The 7,499-nt window shown below is 37.7% G+C and overlaps 1 pseudogene; it reads right to left on the reverse strand.

Annotated features, from left to right (window-relative positions):
- Nucleotides 1-1,443: 1,443 nt before the first annotated feature.
- On the reverse strand, nt 1,444-4,424 carry LOC120194553 (annotated as a pseudogene).
- Between the last annotated feature and the right edge of the window lie 3,075 nt (nt 4,425-7,499).

Raw genomic sequence — 7,499 nt, forward strand, 5'->3', positions numbered from 1 at the left:
CAAGCCGCCAAGACATAACAAAACAAGAATGTTTAAGAACAAATTTAGAGAATCAAAGCTATAAAGCTAAGAAATAAAAGAGTAAAGCAACAAGAGAAAAAATTAGAGTAAATGTCTGAGTTGTATTAACCTGAAAGAATGAATGATTGATTACAAATGAGGGAGACTCCTATTTATAGTTAAGTTTCCCTAGATCCAATGGCCTAAATTAAATTAGATAAATGATTGAGATTGAAATGAAATCCTATGAAAGACCTTATCTTATCTAAGGAATTCAAATTCAACTAATATCTAAATTATCATTTTAATTTAAGTGATTGTCTTAAATTAAATGAGATATGCTTCTTCCTTCAAAGAATGGGGCAAGCTTGATTGTTTGGGCAAACCCAACATTATGCACAGAATCTTTTCTGCGAGCTTTTGCGTGCACATTGCAAACCCAAGTATGCGGACCGTTACATTATTTCATATTTATGATCTAACAATAACCTTATCCATTGACTCTACATACTTCACCAGTATGTTAGAACAGCATGAATCTAACTAGTTCTCTAATTTCAATTTAAACCAGAAAGATTATGGACCAATGTACCAACGAAAACCTGTAATTTTAAATTTAATTATTGTATTTTTTTTATGTAAAGGGCATTAAAGGATTAATTAAAATTAAAAAAAAAACAACTATCCTTTAGCTAAATTATTACAAACATTTATTATATGGATTTATTGATGCATCGAAATATCTCAGCATGAGATTGGTTCCAAGTTCATGATCGTATGTTTTCTGATTTTCTTCCTTTCTTGAAGTATTTGATTACTCAGCAGCATTAAACAACCTCAATGGCGCTTTCCTCGTTGAAGGACCAAATTTGATGGTTTTTTGCCCCCGAAACTCCCATTCTAGGCAAAGCTAACGTCGATCACACATAACAGCAGCGAGTCAGCGATTACAACCAACGCGTGAATCCCACGGAACAATTGTTTCTCATTTATCATAATATTCGGTCGATTTTCCCAATCCTCTTCGGAGGGCGTAATCGTTTGAAACAGCAGGATAAGACAACCCCACCATCCATAAAAGCAAAAGGGCCCAGCTGCCAGGCAAACACATGCACTTATAGCTTTGCCGACTCACCTCATTAAATAGGGTTCCTCAGTTCTGAAATCTCAACTCCAAAGGGTCCCCCACATCTTCTGTTTTCAAATTGACTACCCCATCCCCTTCGTTTGACCAGACCAACGCTCTCACTTCAGATTTAACGAAAAAGGATTTGAATCACGCTAAAAGACCGCTATTTAAATCTGATAGCCCATCATAATTTCATATACGCATAAATAACCTTATATGGAGGTTTCAACGAGAGTTGGCATATAATTTTAAGTGTGCTTTGTTGTGTTCATTTCTGGGAAACTGAACCCTGAGTTGACAGTCGAATCGGAGCTGAAGTGAAACAATAGTGGATAAATAAATAAACCCAAAAAAACTGTATATATTAGCATCATATTTCGTGCTACATTTGCTAGCTGTAAGCTGCTAACTAGAGGAGCTCCTGAACAACCTTTTCCCCCAAACCCATCTCCTCCCAGGGTTTACCTCAAAAGGAAATTAAACTTCAAATGCAAGTACTAATAAAAGGAAACCCAAAATTAATGTCCAACTTTAAACATGCAACCTCCTTTGTTTGGACTCTAAGCTGCAGCTTTTGTTTTTCAATTCCTTAACCGGGGAACTCAAATCTCTCTCTAAAGCATGGCTGAGCCATTGGGTTTTCTTTCAGGTGCACCGTCCCATGTTTCCCTAGGCGAATCACTACTCCCTCCTACACCGAATGATGTTGCACTTGCTGCTCCGACATTGAAGCCACCTCCAAAGGAAGTAAGCAGCGCAGATAGTCCACTCGAGGAAGCTCCGCCATCACCCATGCCAAGGCCGAGGAGATCGAGCGTTGTAGGCTTGTTTCCAAACAGCGAGGATGATCCCATCATGGGATTAGTTAAGCCAGAACTTCCATTTGAGACAACGCCGAGGGCAAGACCAGCGGTGGTTACATTGCTCTCGGACTTAATGTTAGCATCTTGACCAGCGGAAGGAGCCGTTGATACAATCAAGCCCAGACCACGAAGCAAGGAAGGGTTCGATGCAGCGGCACCCATTTGGGCAGCTTTTTGCAGCAGTGCAGTGGCCGACATGGCGGGCTGCGGAGTTGGAGCATAGTTGCAATGGTCGTTTGCAGGTCCAGTGAAGATGGAGGAACCATTGTTGGAGAGGTAAAGAGGAGACGAAAGAGAGAGAGATGTGCGCTCGAATGGTGTCGTTGCCTGAAGGAACGAAGACGGTGCAGATATTTTAGATGGTTGAGAGTGTGCTGCAAAAATGCTAACGAAAACATTGGCGTTCGAAGTAGAGGTGCTAGCTGCTGCAGGAGTTGCCGGAGAAAGTGTCATTGGGTTTTCTGGTATTTCTGTAAGCCATTAAGAAAGAAAACAATGAAGGTTAAGTAGCAGAAAAGAACAAAAAGAAAAAACAAATCAAATGGAAGGGCTTTTCTTTATGGCCCTTTTTTTATGGAACTTGAAAAGCTTTGAGAAGTAAAAGCAAAAGGCAATAATGGCTTCCTTTCTTTCTCTGATCAGTTCACCCCTTTTTTGCTTTTTGATCAATGAGCTTTATTTATTGATACTATTTAATTATCTTGCTCGTGAACCCAAAACTAAACTACTCAACATCTCTCTTATTATATTCTGCTGCTGATTCTCTCTCACCTACCACATTTGTTAGGTTCCCTAAGACTAAATATACAAACGAGAACGACAACAATAAGAGATAAAACAGAGCCATTAACAAACCAGAAACTTCATTTGAATGGACTCTCATACACAAAAACGATTTAAAAAGGAAACACCCTCTACCATTATCTTAAATTTGACCAAATCTAAATCAATAAAAGACAAAAATAAAGTGGGGAATCTTCATCATAAATGTGTATATATACATGAAAAAAGACTCGCACTGATTTCTTTTACCTGAACTCTGAATTGATAAACCCGGTGAAGCTACACTAGTGGTAGACGGTGTTAAAGGCTGAGGAGGCGGTGACGTTGCAGCAGCAGCGGCGGCTGCTCCTCCAACCATAGTTCCACCATTTCCATTCGCATTAACGTTTCCTTCTGTTGTAACAACTGCTAGCGTCTGGGCCCTTGCGCTTTCCTCAGCTAACGCATCGCAGAAAGCTCTATGCGTTATAAAACTATCCCTCCTTCAAAATACCATCGTCATCATCATCCACGGTTAAAACCCAGAACGATCCAGAAAAAAAAAAGAATATATTAAAGAAAGAGTTGAATTATGAATGGAAAACGGATGATTTTGTACTTGTGTTATACCTAGAAAAGATGGTGCCACAATCGCATTTATATTCTCGGGTGCCGCAAGTCTTCATGTGGGCCTTCCAATCGGACTGAACGGCGTATTTTTTAGAACACCGCTCGCATTCCATTTCTTTTCCCCGTGTTTCCTGCAAAAGTGTTTCTTGATACCGGTAAGATCACCGAGGGCTCGAGCCGGGTTGTGGTGGACGCAACTCGGTTCGGGGCACACGTAGACCCGCTTTCGAATTCTTTGCTAGTTCTTTGCCTTAGCTTCCATGGTAAGTTATGACCCCGTCGGTGGAGTTGCAAGTTCTGATCGCGTTGAAAGCCTTTGTTACAGATCTCACAAACGAACCGGTTGGTCGCTAGTAGGGTCTTTGGAGATAAAGCTATCACCTCTGCATCTGGATCTGAAATGAATCCAAAAAGATATTTTTCTTTTTCACAACTCCATAAGCAAACTTGGAAATTCAAAATCATTGATATTAAAAAAAGAAAGGTGGTCTTTGTAAGGTATTATAATTCACCTGGCATCCCAGGAAGATTTCTTTTCTTCTTCGGTGGTCCTCCTCCTATTAGTTGAGTATCTTGAATCTGATTACCAAAAGAAGAAGCAGTGGCTTCTCCAGAAGCTGTAGAAACTGTCACCGGCGATGAATTTTCGAACTCCACCATGTTCTTTATCAACTTAAAATCCGAATGAAACACAATCAAAAAGTTTCTTTGTTTTCAGCTATGAAACAAACAAAATCCCGGCTTCTGATACAAGGATTCACCAAATGATGGTTGAGTTTCAAAGACTATGAATTGTTTTCATTTTTCGAAAGGAAAAATGATATAAAAGAAAAGGACAAAAAGTTTTTAGTCCAAGTAAATGGCGATTGTTTGAGTAAAAGAAAAATAAAAGCCCCCTCGATTCAACTAAGTCGTCGTCGAGTCAAGACCTGAAGAGCACGGGGAGGTCCCATAAGGCGGCTTCATTTCCATAATATATACATACAGATATAGATAGAGAAGGAGAAAGGGAGAAAACAGTAAACAAGCAACAGAGAGAGAGAGAGTTAAAGCGGCGCCAAATGAGTTAAGGTGTAAGCTGTCTTTCAACTCAGAGTTCTGGCTGCGTTTCAAAATCTGACCGTACACGTGTCAAAATATCCAGTTTACTGGACATTTGTCGGGAGCAGTCGGGACTAGGCGGGGATTGTCTCATGAAAGACGGGTTAATATACGACTAATATACGGTGTTACCAGATACATTAAAAGATATTTAATAAATTTGATTTAGCGCTACCGTAAATGTTGATTAATAATAATGTAGTAGGTCTAAGTCATGAAGAAATATTAAAAAATTGTGCAACCAGTAAACTTAACTTGTCGGTTCGTATCGATCCAAATTAAAAATGTGTCGATCCAAAACGATATAACAGGTAAAACTATGACAAAACCGGTATTGAAATGATAAAACCGGTAACGCGCTACCAGATACATTTAAAGTGTCGGTACTTTAATATAAGGATCGACACTTCGTGAATTTAAAAGAGAAGTAGTTTTAAGTGTCGATACTTTTAAAAAATATATCGATCCAAAACGATATACCATGTCAAAATATGATAAAACCGGTAACAAAATGATAAAACCGGTAAAACGTTACCGGATATATTGAAAGTGTTAATACTTTATATAAGGATCGACACTTTGTGAATTTAAAAGAGAAGCAGTTTTAGCGCCTATAATGTGTCGATACTTTAAAAAAATATATCGATCACAACGATATAACAGTAAAAAATATGATAAAACCGGTATCAAAATGATAAAACCGGTAAAATGATACCGGATATATTGAAAGTGTCGATACTTTCGTAAGTACGTGTAATAAATTATCGACACTTTCAAAGAAATAGGTAATTATCCTTTCGAAAGTATCGACACCTGACATAAAAGTATCGACACATTTGTATTTGTATCGATTAAATATAAATAACATATTCGATGAAAATATAAAGGCCATATATAAATATTCTCTGAAAATCGATAGAACGGACGAGTTTTTGAAATCGAAGCGTAATTGTTGCTGCATTTCAGAAGACGTTTCTAAAGCGAAGTTTGTTTGTTGTTGATGCAGTCGAATCGAAAAGTATATTGTCGAAACCCTAGTTTTTTATTATTACAGTAATCGTGAATAGGGTTTTTAAGTGTTGTTTGGGGTTTTGGAGTAAACAAGCATTTGGGACCGATTGCAGGTAGAAAGTGATATTGAAGGTAAAATATAAATGTCGATACTTTTATTAAATATTATAGGTACAAAATGATATTATAGGTTGTATAAATGTGCCGACACATTTTGTAGTGGCCATTCAAATTCTTTTGAAGAAAACCGTTTTACCACAAGAGTAGTTATCTATATTTGTATATTGAATAAAGTGTATGTAATAAAATAATTTGATTTGCGTAAACTGATATATGAAGGAAAAATGGAGTCAATGGGTTGGAAAATTGTTGGTGGCGCAGATGACTTTGAAATTGAGGTCGAGACTCGAAAGCAACCAAAGGGTGGATATATGTACTTCTAGTAAGTATTAATGTCTTTTTGTTATTATTGTTGAAATGGTAATTGGATTAAAGTATCGATAAACTTTAAATTGATTACAAATTTTAAATGTTGACAGTATGGCCGAATGCAAAAGGATGAAGGAAGATGGCACACAGAGCGGTTCGGTATGTAAAATAAAATTGACATTGAGTAGTATTTAGTGTTAATGTATTGATTAAGAAACGTTTATGTTTAATATTAGGTGACAAAAGATGTGAGGTCCAAATGGAATTAAATGAGTGATGCTGAAAAGGAACCTTACATCACACAGTCAAGGAATGATAGTAAAGAATACAAAGAACGGAGGAAAGCACATGAAAATAAGGTATTCATTAAACTTGTAAATACGTTAATATAAAATATAAGAACTATAACATTATATTGTTAAAAAATGTAGGAAGTGTCGACAAGATGCAGCATTAAAAGGGTGAATTCATTAATTAAACACCTTAAGGAGAAGGGTCAGTTGAATGTGCTGGGAGAAATAGGTTTTGGATCGTTGGTAGGAGTAAGGGATCGACCTATTCGGAGGGAATTGTGTCAATCCTTGATGGCGCAATTTGATGTCAGACAATGTATTGCTAAGTATGGTGATTTTTCATTTCCTCTCGGGATCCCATGTGCTGCAGCCGTATTGGGGGTAGAAAATGAAGGCAAAAGTATTGTAGAAGTCTGTAAGAGTAAGGACTGGAAAACACTTGCCTCCAAATATGGTTTGAAGCAGAAGGTGACATATGCTGAAATTGAAGAGGAAATAAAAAGTGGATCTTACGTTGGGGATGAGCTGAAGGCCAGAGTTCTATTATACCTTGTTGATATCTTTCTTTGTCCAACGGGTCATACGTCAACGAACAAGGAACATATGAAGCTCATTTGCGATGAAGGCTTGAAGGGTGAATTCAATTGGGCTGAATATATCCATTCGAGATTGATTGAATCAATAATCACCTTTAAAAAGGGCAGCCAGAGATACCTCAAAGGGTGCATAGCAATCTTAGAGGTAAATGAGTTGAAGAACTTTTTTGTGTTTTTATATAAAAATATAAATTTTATTATAAATGCAGGTTGTACTGTTCGATTTTTGGTCGGGATGTGAGGCAGTGCCGGCTTATGAAAGAACCGGAGTGGCACGCATCCGTGCATGGGGGAAGGAAGAGGTGGTTAGAGTGATGGTGAAGTTGAAGTTGGATAGAGCGAAGAAGCAAGAAAGGGTAATAAATGTAATTAAATAATATTAAGAATATAATCAATGTCTTAATATTGTAATTTAATTTTGAAGGTTATTGGCAAGGATGTAGAGGAGGCAGTAGAGGCAGAGGAGAAGCAAGGAGAGATGGTTGTATTGGGGGATGACGGTGAGTGGGACGACGGTGAGGGAAAACATAGTAACTTCGACATTTTGATGTCTGAATTGGCTGATATCAAAAAAATCCAATTTGATATCATGCAAAGACAATCAAGAGTCGAAGAGAAACTTGATAGAGTCGAAGAGAAACTTGAGAGAGTCGAAGATACACTTGAGAGGCATAAGGGGGTAGTG

Source organism: Hibiscus syriacus, unplaced genomic scaffold (genome assembly GCF_006381635.1).
Source record: "Hibiscus syriacus cultivar Baekdansim isolate YM2019G1 unplaced genomic scaffold, ASM638163v2 tig00116999_pilon, whole genome shotgun sequence".
In the NCBI taxonomy this organism is placed as follows: Eukaryota; Viridiplantae; Streptophyta; class Magnoliopsida; order Malvales; family Malvaceae; genus Hibiscus; species Hibiscus syriacus.